At 34.8% G+C, this 12,408-nt stretch overlaps 2 protein-coding genes across 2 annotated transcripts in view; both read left to right on the forward strand.

Annotated features, from left to right (window-relative positions):
- LOC131434342 (uncharacterized) overlaps window positions 1-12,408 on the forward strand; it is a 46,950-nt gene that overhangs the window by 22,717 nt on the left and 11,825 nt on the right. The window lies entirely within an intron of this gene.
- LOC131439036 (potassium channel subfamily T member 1) overlaps window positions 1,956-12,408 on the forward strand; it is a 440,000-nt gene continuing 429,547 nt past the window's right edge. Inside the window, exon 1 of the mRNA XM_058609546.1 lies at window positions 1,956-4,373. The gene's annotated coding sequence lies outside the window, so the exon portion shown is untranslated. The remainder of the gene's footprint in view (window positions 4,374-12,408) is intronic.

Consider the following 12,408-nt stretch of genomic DNA (forward strand, 5'->3'; position numbering starts at 1 on the left):
TTTTTTTCGACCCGTTTTCGGTTTATCCTTAAAGGTGTTATCCTCACCGAACTTCCTGATTGCATTTCGCACGGCTTTTTCACTTACTCCTTCCATTTTTGCTATCTTTCTCAGTGACAGTCCGCGTTCTATGCACCATTTGTACACAATTTTTCGACGTTGTTCTGCTGAAAGTCCACGCATTTCAAAAGAAACTAATGAAAACGAATAAACAACTGCACGAGTGGTTAGCGAAGAGTGTAAACAACACGACGCAGCTATAAAAATTGACAGATTCTGAACAATTGCGAAATGGCAGCGGTTTTTGGTTGCGTCCATACACTCTGGGACAGTCTTTATCAGAAAATTTACAAACATTAACAGTCATTCGATTTACTCTACACCGCAGTTTGTTGAGAAGTCCAGTTCCGGTTTTGATCGAAGGTTTGGATAAGGTGAAAGATTTTAAAGTCATACATAGTATACGATAACTTCATGCATTTTAGTTAAATGTTTGAATCATTTAGGTAAAGTAGAAATATAAATGCTCCCAGATGACTACCTTGAGGAACTCCTGAGCTGACAGTAAATGGAGACGTAATGCAACCTCTTATTTTTTCTGACATGTCGCAATTAGTTAAATATGAGCACAGGCAGTTAGGAAAATGTCCATTGAATCCCTAAGTCTAAATGCCAAGAATATATCTACCAATTAACAAAAATTTGGCCGTTTCATAATTTGGTAGGGTAAGAGCTCCCTATTTAATCTCATTTGTAAGGACGTTACCTTAAAAGCCTGATTCAGCCACCAAAATCACTACGATTTTTTCATATTTCTGCCCAATTCGTCTTGCTCCACATTGTGAATTGATTCACATTCCTTGGAAATTAAAATAATAATTAAAAAATCAGCTAAAAACACTTCTTATATGTTCACTACTGTGCTCCTATTTTCATCTCAAAGGTTTTATATTCATCCTAACGTTGGTCCTTTATTCACAGACTAACAGACATGACAGTATGAGTAAATTCTTATAAAAATAATTTTTCGTTATGCACTAGTTCCACTGCGTTGTACTGCGCGAACTATTTACTATCTGTACACCCCTTGTGTTACGTAAAAGTTTTTTTACTAGTTGGTTTCCCCTCGTTTGTCAACACCGATCAGCTGCTTGCAGGGTTGCCTGATTTCATCGAAATATTTGAAAATGAATCGTCACAATAAATTTTTGGATTACGTTGATAATATATTTAACTTTTCTAGCGATGTTGGAAGGTAAACATTTATTTTACTCAACGTTGTTCATCTAGACTATTTTTTATTGTGTTGGTAATTTTCACCCGAAATTAAGTGACGGCAGACCAGAAGCAAGTAAATATTGTAACAAAACGGGTTCGATTTTGTATTGCGTTGTAGGATGAGAAGTAGGCACAATTCTGTATATAGTTTTGGCAATACGTAATTAATCTGTATCCTGCATGAAATTCGCATGGGGGTATACAAATCAATACATTACAGGTAATTCTGCATGAATGGCAACTCGGTTGGTAAATGAAAAAAATAAACACAGTCTAGATGACAGACAGAATGTTTTTGATAGGGTAACGTGGTGCCATCATGACACATGTGAGTACTGTCCCAAATAAAGGAATATTCGAAATGACCGTTTATATGGTTAAAGAATCTAATTTGAGTGTCCTGTCTGTTAGTCTGTGCTTTATTCATCCCATAAATTAGCAATGACGACAGCAATCAAAACCAAAATATTGCACTATTACACTCTCAGGTTCAAAATGTTAGAATTTTCGTGCCAACTATGACACAACACACGATATTTTAAAAAAACAGTTAGGAATCATTTCGACGTTTAAAATTTTTTTAATCTTTTTTATTACCTTTCGTTTCAAATTTAAAATTTTACTCTGCAGTTAATTTGGAGAAATAAAAAAAAAAGGATTGTTACTATTTAGGCATTAGCCCTTCTTAAAACAAAATGCAGAATCAGAAATGCCATTCATACAGATTTATCTGTATTGTATAGATTTTTGCGTTCGCGTTCGTTAAATCAGATTACAGATTTTCTAAATTTAATACAGATTTGTAAAGGTTCATAAAAAGTGAAAAAAAAAACGTTAGACTTTTCTCTCTGAGTATCTATTAGTATTTGATTGCAGTACTTTAAAAGTTTATTAATCAACGGACAAATCACATGTTTTAAAATGGAAATCCTTTGTGCAAATGTTTGATGAATTTGATTCATTTTATTAGTGAATACAGATAGAGCAGATATATATTTTCTATGAAAATATCTGGCATCTCTGTGCACAGCCGATGAAACACACACATTTAACAGTGTTATGGTGACGTATAGCGGAAAGAAACCAGTGCTACTAGATTTGCCAAAATGGTTATTTGATTAGTATTTAACACGCTCTATTTGGTAATATTAGAATCCGAAACAGTTTTATTTATATATAAATATCAATGATATAATTAAACTAATGTCACGGATACCAAAAAATACTTATTGATGATAATTTAAAGAAGAAAACATTTAACATTATGAGAAAACTTTGCTAGATGAAAACAAAGCGCAATCAAGTGAATTAAGTGCAAATTTTCATCTCATATTTTTCATTGCTTTTATTGCTTATCAGGTAATTTCTGAAGTCTTTAATCGTTGAATAAACAAGTGGAAAGTAAACATTACGAACTATAAAGTCATCCAACATTGAATAGTGGTGTAATTGCGTGAAATAGTGATCATGTTTTGAGACGAATCGATTAGTAAATATTCAGAAACATGATGAATTGTAAATCTTCAGACGAAAGTGATTCCTAAATCAAAAAGTGAGTTTATTTTAAATGAAAAAAAGCGATCGTTGGAGGTTTTTTAACTATTTTTTTCAATTGGAAAGTGTGGCAAAACCTAGAATGAATGTTTTAAAACGTTCCACAGTTTTGTTCAGGTACGTTTAAAGATATGACTAATGTTCAAAGTTACGAGGTGAAGGAATGAGATGGAAATTGGAGCTGAGATGAAATAGGGATCCCTTAGAAAACATTAGGTTTTATTTAAATTTCAAATCCGCAAGCTCTTAAAAAAAAGCACCAATTCTATCTTATGGCGTGTAATTTTATTTAAGTTAGCCAAACCCATTTTCTCGGCTAATAAGAGCAGTATAAACTTACAATCGCCAGGAAATCATTACACGGTATTGCTTGGTAATTATTTAGTTTAGTAATGACAATAAATCTTCTCCTATGTCTACTTCTCTGCTTTTGATTTTTTTTTCTGCGCTTGAAGTTTGTTCAACACTCTCGTACAATATAGGAAATGTAGTTCCACGTTTAAATAAGCGAGAAACAAAAAAAACTGCACTTTATTGTATTTCATCAGCAGATGCAGAAGGGATCCTCTCTCTCTCTCTCTCGCTCCGGTTCATAAACGATTCAACTGAGCTTTCCCTCTCTCGCACTCTCTCTCTCTCGTGGTTAAAGCTTTCGACAGTTACTTACACCATCAGAAGCATCAGCTTTCGGTTTTGGGAGAGTGATCAGCTGTGTGTGAGGACAACAACAACCGGACCGCCGCACCGGACCGAAAAAGATAACCAAAATATTGCTCCGGTAGTTTTCTCTCTCGGAATGCTCGCACTGTCCCGCATCTACTCTCTGGCTTCGACGGTGGACTTCCCATCCGTGTTTTGAAAATTTTCCGGAGCTTCCCGCGCGCTCGACTTGGACTTGGACCAACGAACGTACGAACGATGGAACGATTGACAGAACCGGCAGCAAGGAATTCAGTTGTAATCTTTACGCGGCCGTGTAAGCAAGTTTTTTCCATCTTTCCACGCGTCGTCAGTCGCGACAGTAGTTCAAAACTACTCGGGGATCGTCGCGCACCGGTACGGAAACTGGGAACTAGTGTGGAAGGACCTTCCGAGCGACATAATTAGAGCCGTTGAGTACCTTCACGTACCTGTGGGCGGCAGCAGTGCGAGGACATTGTAAAATTTTGCGACTGTGGATGCTGTGCTGAGGAGTGCTTTCCGAACCACGAGTGCCCGAAACAAAAACAAAAAAAAGACGACGAAGATGGAGAAGTGAATGTTAATAATTTGGTTTTATTGATCGGTGACGAGAATAGAAAGGGAAAGTGGATGTTTGTAATCGACACAAATAAAATGTTCGTTCATTCCCTAAATAGATTAAGGTGTAGTCGTAAAAAGTTAAACTAGCGTTTCACACGGAAAATGTTAACAATCCACAGCCACTGAGCTGTGCTTTGGAGGAAAGCCTTAATCGTAGTAGTAGTAGCCGTTCTGACTGGATTAATAGAACCCCCCCTCGCTTTAAACGGATACGTGTTTCAAATCTTATGAGAAAACAGGTGATTTTTAAAACACAAATAAAAAAAACGATCGTCATTTTTCGCAAACTGTCCAGTGCTGCCAGTGCCAGTGTTCTCAAAATGTGTCATTAGCAAACCCCTTTACCGAACTGCACTGATCTCGTCGATGTCTACTCGGATCCGGCTAATACCGCAGTGTTTGACATTTGCCCCCATCAGAAAATCATTTCCGTTTTTGCTGTAATATAAAACAACATTAATTTGCGTCCGTGGTGTTGGAATTTGATTAAAATGGTATAGGCGAAGCGCCACTAACTAAGTTCGACTGTCGACCTGTCGCCTGATGGTGGCCTTCGGTTTTCTAGCATCCGTCATTCGTCATCCGTCGTGTTCTCTATACTAGCGGATGGTGGTATTTTGTTGGTGGCAGGCCGTCCAGCAGCCGCCATAATAATAGACCCCAGAGCGGTTATAATAAATCGGAACCTGGAACGGTGCTGGGCTGGGCTGGACTGGCAAACGCCTGCTACGATTCAGAAGGTGCGCAGCAGTTGCAGCGTCGATAACCATTATGGGATATTTTTGGTTCAGTGTTTGGATGTTTGCGACTGCCGCCGCCCCGCACTTCTTCGCATGTTTCGTTTGACCACGCACTCGCAGGGGGGTAGTTTTGGAATGGATGGAATATGGGATACGGTTTTATTTGGAACTGAAGCTATGTGTCGGTCGGTTTGTCGGGTTTTGTCTGCTGGAAGTAATTGAATGGGATTTGGTTACGAAAGGATTCCGGACGGCATTGGCGTGTTCGGATGGAGATTAGGTTTCTTAATGCACCTCCGGAGGGTCTTCTGATGGCTAGGTGAACAGCTTTGCCTGTGCTTTTGTTCTTCGGTTCATATGGCGCTCGAATCGTGGGGAGACATTGTTTTCATAGCTTTGACAGTTATTGGAAATTTCAGTGGAAGTTGTTTTTTTCACAATTCTGCCCGTCTTTTTGGAATGCTATGAACGTCATGATTGGACGTGAAATAATTGTTTTAAAAGTTATTCTTTTGATGCTCTAAAAATCAAACACGAAATTTCTCAATAATGTTTCTAGTGTCTTTTGAACCTGAAACGATGCACTGCACTGATAAAAATGTGCACGTTTACATAATGTTCAAGCATTTTAAAAACTGTAGATTTTCGTGGAAATCAGGCTGTCTAAACCATAAGAAATATCGTTGCCGTCAGAGTCTGAGAGAATTTCAATCAATTGAAATCAATTGAATTGAAAGAATCAAGTGTTTTTCACATACATTCGTGCTGTACATATTTTTTCCAGTAGAAAACCTGGAATAGGTAATGTCAGAGACATAGCCGCGAGACTGGAATTCTTTGAAAAGTCCCCGAAAAAATGATTCAGAGCCGCCTTCCGGTTCCGGTAGTGCAGTGCAGTTAGAGAAAATTTTCAATTTCATGAGTATTATTTCACAAGCGATAGCGAAACGAGGTGCACATTTTAATAAAACTTACTGCTAAATTCATCTAATTTCAGATCTTATTAGTTAGTGAATATATGAAACTTCCTTGGGACTACTAATTCCCGGTTTCTGCTTCCAAACGCACCAATTAATAGTGAAGAACATAGCCGGAAACGGAACTCACTTCGATTTCTCAGCAACGGTTAAGCCGATTTTCACGAATCATGATTCAAATTCAAGCTCTCATTGTCTTTAAAGATACTGTGCAATTTCATCCAGATCCGACTTCCGGTTACGAAATTGTAGGGCGATGAGTGTCAAAACATTCAAATCGTCATTCCAAATGACGATGCAAAACTGGTACTACGCGACGGTACGTGCGGCTTTGCTCCGTTCACAGCGTGCTTCGTTCAATTTCGTATAGCGTGCAGGGTTGCCACATTTAAATCTATATTTTTCAGGTGAAAAATATGTAAATTTGTACATCTTCTATTCAATTTGTACCTACTTGTTAGTGTTATTACAAGATCATGATAACGATGCTTTTCTACAAAAGTACACTTATTGACTTTCTCATATAGAAAGTTTACGCAACCACTTGGAAAATTGACTAGTGAAAATTGGCCCAGAGTATTCTATATCATTCGACACGGTTTATCAAGCTGTTAGTATGTGTCAAAAAATGTCATTCATAAAATTAAAAAAATCTCGCAGTCCCATACGTTGCTATTGAATTTCACACCGTCATTTAGAGCGACGATGCAAAATAGGGAAAAATTCATCTAAATTTGGCATAATACTGATTCAATTTCTAGACTATATTAGTTACATACTAAACTAACCGACTTCGGCTATACTGATTTCTAGTTTCCGGTTCCAGAAGTACCGGAAATAGTGGTCAAAACGTTTAAAATGAGACTCACTACATTTTCTCAGAAATGATTTGATCGATTTCCATAAAAAGGCTCAAATAAAAGTTCCTATAGTCCGATAGGTTGCCGTGCAATTTCATCCGAATCCGACTTCCGGTTCCAGAACTATAGAGCGAAGTGTGTTTAATCATTTAGTGCGACGATGTAAAATAGAGAGAAATTCTTATTAACTTGACATAACTGTTCACAAATTGAAAAGCTTATGTTAGTTTATACCCAAAAAAGTTTTTTATTTTACTGATTGAAAAAAAATTTTCACAGAATCTTCTAGTGAAAATTTTGAAAATATAAGTAATATGAGAAAGGCATCATTACACCACTAGGTGGATTAAAACAGGTTTTCTCCAACTGCTCATAGTGGTGATTAATTGCAAGCTTAATGAATTTTGGTTAAGAGCTTTCTTTTTAAGTGATTTCAGCCACAAAAATAGCAACATATAGAATTAGATGTCGATTATTTCATTTCGGATTTGCATATTTCAGTGGAAGGAACTATCAAAATGTTGTACAGGATTCATTTCTTGCTTTCACAAAGGCCAAACTATGAAATTCTCTACGATAATCAACACTTTTCGAACAATTTTCTCGAACGCGAAGCAGCCAAATGTTAGCTTTATTTGCGCTCGTTTGGTGCGAATTTTGCGCTGCGAAAAGTGCAGGAAGTGAATTGAACTGTTCTAGATTTGCACTAAACTGATGATTTTCACCTTCGATTTGATAAGAACAAATCTCAATAGTTCTTTGGATAACATTTGGAGCCATTAGAGTGACTGACTTTATATAATGTTCCCCATCGTTATCTACTTTTTCTCCAATGCAAACGACCAGCAGCTGGATGACGCAATCGCTCTTGTTTGAGGTGAAACTCACACTGCGAACGTCCAGCAGCAAAAGAACTAGTTGTTTTTTTTTGCGTTTAAACTTGAGAAACCAAACCTCATATTCGCAACTGACTGAAGCACCAATTGTATAATGCCGGGTTCAGATCCATTGTCTTGACGTAGATAACGGTGTGCGCACTCGATGTGTCTCGTCTTTCATGGATTATCATAGACTGGAGCTAGTAAACGTGCAATAGGCTCTATTTATGAAATTACGTAACAAGAATCTTACATCTTCTTCCATTCGTTCCACAAAAGAATTAGAGAAAATACTCAAACAGGGAAAAAGTTATGAGGAAATGTTGTGAAATTATAGAAATACATAACTTTTCAAAAAAAATTCCAATGGCTGTCATAATTATATCGGACACTATAAATGCCGAAAGTTTGAAAAATCTCTTGAGTAATGAAAGGGGGCGAAATAATGCTCCATGCTAAAAAAAATTTCTGCTGACTCTGCATAGTTTTGGTCGCCTCATAGATTTTAGGTGAGTGTGTGCAGTTTCTTCATATTTTGAAAAACAATGATATGAAATTCAAAAGTGCAATTTTAAACATTTAAGATTTAAGGTCATCAAACTGGCTTCTCTCGTAGGTTAAGTATTACCGCTTGAGCAACTTAAATTTTACATAAGAATTACCAATGCCCGAAAAGCAAAAATTACATCACCAGTTGTAGTCATACTTCTTGAATTTCATTAAGGGGTCTTCACCCTTTCCAAAAATGACTTAGACTGTCTTCTGCAAAGAGTCAAAACTTTTTGTTTTTGCTTTACTCCATTGCTACGTTTCGCCTCCGGCTCATCAGTGCGTCAGCGGTTTATGTTGAACTGCTAATACCACCTAACGGTTTAACATAAACTGCTGAACAAAATTCTTCATCGACTCCTACAGTGAAAGAAATCGATTTTAAAAATTTAAAGTTGATTAACGTAAAAAAATCAATCTTTGATTTAGATGAAATTTGGTTCCAAGACTGTCAAAAAAAAACAAGTTGAAGAAAATGATTTGAAAAAAAATTTTCCTTGTCTAAACTGAATTTTTTCTAGTGTATTTTTGTCGAAAACTAAATCAATCATCTCAGAATCTAATCGAAATTCAGTTTGTGAGAAGATATTGTCTAATCTAGCAACCAAGTATAATTTTATTAACCAAGAATCCCATTTAAAAGAGTTTATGTAATTAAACAAATATTCCATTATTACTTCTCCATTTTCTTGTAAAGAACAGGAAAAAAAAACAACCACCACAGCAATATGTTCTGAATTTTACATAATTATTTAAATATTGTTATATATAAATTTTGTTTAAAAGCTATTTGTCTTGAAATTTGAAGTTTTTATGCTTATCAGACTGTAATTCCATATCCGGAAGTCGCATCTGGATAAAATTCGATATGATTATATTATCAAATCAGCAGAAAGTTCTACTGCAAATTACAACTGGTAAAAAGTAAAGAAGTAAAAAGTAAAAAGTAAAAAGTAAAAAGTAAAAAGTAAAAAGTAAAAAGTAAAAAGTAAAAAGTAAAAAGTAAAAAGTAAAAAGTAAAAAGTAAAAAGTAAAAAGTAAAAAGTAAAAAGTAAAAAGTAAAAAGTAAAAAGTAAAAAGTAAAAAGTAAAAAGTAAAAAGTAAAAAGTAAAAAGTAAAAAGTAAAAAGTAAAAAGTAAAAAGTAAAAAGTAAAAAGTAAAAAGTAAAAAGTAAAAAGTAAAAAGTAAAAAGTAAAAAGTAAAAAGTAAAAAGTAAAAAGTAAAAAGTAAAAAGTAAAAAGTAAAAAGTAAAAAGTAAAAAGTAAAAAGTAAAAAGTAAAGAGTAAAAAGTAAAAAGTAAAAAGTAAAAAGTAAAAAGTAAAAAGTAAAAAGTAAAAAGTAAAAAGTAAAAAGTAAAAAGTAAAAAGTAAAAAGTAAAAAGTAAAAAGTAAAAAGTAAAAAGTAAAAAGTAAAAAGTAAAAAGTAAAAAGTAAAAAGTAAAAAGTAAAAAGTAAAAAGTAAAAAGTAAAAAGTAAAAAGTAAAAAGTAAAAAGTAAAAAGTAAAAAGTAAAAAGTAAAAAGTAAAAAGTAAAAAGTAAAAAGTAAAAAGTAAAAAGTAAAAAGTAAAAAGTAAAAAGTAAAAAGTAAAAAGTAAAAAGTAAAAAGTAAAAAGTAAAAAGTAAAAAGTAAAAAGTAAAAAGTAAAAAGTAAAAAGTAAAAAGTAAAAAGTAAAAAGTAAAAAGTAAAAAGTAAAAAGTAAAAAGTAAAAAGTAAAAAGTAAAAAGTAAAAAGTAAAAAGTAAAAAGTAAAAAGTAAAAAGTAAAAAGTAAAAAGTAAAAAGTAAAAAGTAAAAAGTAAAAAGTAAAAAGTAAAAAGTAAAAAGTAAAAAGTAAAAAGTAAAAAGTAAAAAGTAAAAAGTAAAAAGTAAAAAGTAAAAAGTAAAAAGTAAAAAGTAAAAAGTAAAAAGTAAAAAGTAAAAAGTAAAAAGTAAAAAGTAAAAAGTAAAAAGTAAAAAGTAAAAAGTAAAAAGTAAAAAGTAAAAAGTAAAAAGTAAAAAGTAAAAAGTAAAAAGTAAAAAGTAAAAAGTAAAAAGTAAAAAGTAAAAAGTAAAAAGTAAAAAGTAAAAAGTAAAAAGTAAAAAGTAAAAAGTTAAAAGGAAAGGAAAATTTCGCATAATTGCTATTATGGTTCTAAATAGCAATATACAGAATTTTGATGTCCATTACATTATTTCAAATTTGAATATTTCAATTAAAGAAACTGTCAACTGCTGTACGAGATAAATTTATGGCATTCAGAATGGCCAAATTATTCAATTCTACGATATTAAACACTGTTGCAAATTTCGCACTGCAAATATTGCACAAAGCCAATCAAATTATTCTAGTTTTGCACTACACTGATGGTTTTAATTTTCGATATGCAAAGAAGTAATCTTTATAGTTCTTAAGATAAAATTTGAAGCCATAAAAAGGGCTGATTTTACATAATGTTCCCCATTGTTCGTTTTCCGTTGTATTTTGCTCCAATGCAAACGACCAGCAGCAGGTAGAAGATAATCAGAACTGATATGTGCTTGATTGAGGTAGTCGTTCGGGTGCGAAAAACGGCAAGCAAGCGTAATGAATTTTCCTCATTATTTCCAAAAGTTATAGAAAACTTTGTTTTTCAACGATTTGTTTTAGTCTTTATTAAGACGTAGAGCTGTCTTGAGCTAGTTTTAATATGATCAGTATCTAACGGGGAAACAGATTGGAAAACCGACATATGAACACAATGATGTAGTGAAAACCGCAGGGTAGTTTAATTGGTAAAACAATTTCCCCGGTTAGGAGTTTGCTACGGGTTCGAGTCCCGTCTCTGCGGTAACATTTTTGCGGTTTTCATTACATCATTGTGTGCATATGTCGGTTTTACAATCTGTTTCCCCGTTAGATACTGATCATATTAAAATTTGTTTTTCAGTTATTTATGGTTATCTCACGTTGTTGAAAATTTAATCACGAATTCCTGATCATATTTCCGATAGCTTGTAGAAAAAATTATGTTTTTGGATTAAGTACATCAAAAGATATTCGCGATAGAGTTCTGCCCCATTATTGTACAGGGCAAATTTTGGAAAGGCGCCTCATAGTTAAGTAAGTCGTATTCTCGACAAAACTTAGTTTGGCAAAATTGTGCGTAATAAGGAGTGTATCGAAAAGTAGTTAGCAACATTGATTATTGAATAAAAAAGCAAAAAAAAACATATTTTGACATCAGTTTTCGATATATTGTAAAAAATTACATTTTTATGCATTTCACTGATTATATTGAAGAAAATCCTAGTGAAACGCTTGCACTTTGGACTTGACATTCTTCATTAAATTCTGCAGAGTTACTTTTGTGACTTTCCTGGTGGCAGCTGTCCAGTTTTTTTTAACTCCTGCATGTTTTAGGGCACTGTACCTTCCTTCCGAAAGTGCCGCTTAACAATTGTCCAATACTTTTCAATTGGCCGAAGATCAGAATGATGTTCTTTTCAACGAATTGTACATAATTTTTCGACAACCACTGTAGAACGGAGTCGGCGTAGTGGGCTGAAGCCAAATCCTGCCAGAAGAGAGGAGGAGCCTTATACTTTCTGTACAGTGGCAGCATTCTCTTCTTCAAACATTCTTCCTCGCACACCTTGGCGTTAATTGTGCCCTTCGTGAAGAAAATCGACGACCGCAAACCACAGGTACAAATTGCTTGCCAGACCTTCTGCCCAAACTTTTCCATCGCCACCGTGGTGTCGGCGTCGTCCAGGTCCTGGTATACCGATTTCGTATAATATTGCGGTCCGGGCAGCGCTCGAGAGTCTTCCTTGGCGTAGGTTTCGTCGTCGATGAGGATGCATCCGTCTTTATTCTGTAGAATCCGGTTATACAGTTTTCGTGCTCTCGTTTTGGCATGAACTTGCTGTACCAGGGACTTTTTCGGCACCTTCTGTTTCTTGTCCGTTTTCGGGGAGTTCCGAACTTTGATCCGTTAAATCATCCCGATGCTGGTGTTGAACTGCTTGGCCAGATCCCGCATCTTCGCCGATGGGCTTTTTTCTGATGTACTCAACCACTTTTAAGTCCCGGCCGGGCTGGCTGGGACCCGTTTGCCTACCGGATCGGGGCAAATCCTTCATGGAAAGGGTCTTACCGAACTTCTCGATAATATTTTTGACACTGGTGTGGTGCACTTTCACCCGTTTTGCAATTTCGTTGTACGTGACACCACTTTCTGAGCACCAAGTGTGCAGAATTTTCTTTCGCGTTTCCGGATCAATTCGATTTATCATTGAAACGATAAACCGTAC

The sequence above is a fragment of the Malaya genurostris genome, chromosome 3, assembly GCF_030247185.1.
Source record: "Malaya genurostris strain Urasoe2022 chromosome 3, Malgen_1.1, whole genome shotgun sequence".
NCBI classification, from domain to species: domain Eukaryota; kingdom Metazoa; phylum Arthropoda; class Insecta; order Diptera; family Culicidae; genus Malaya; species Malaya genurostris.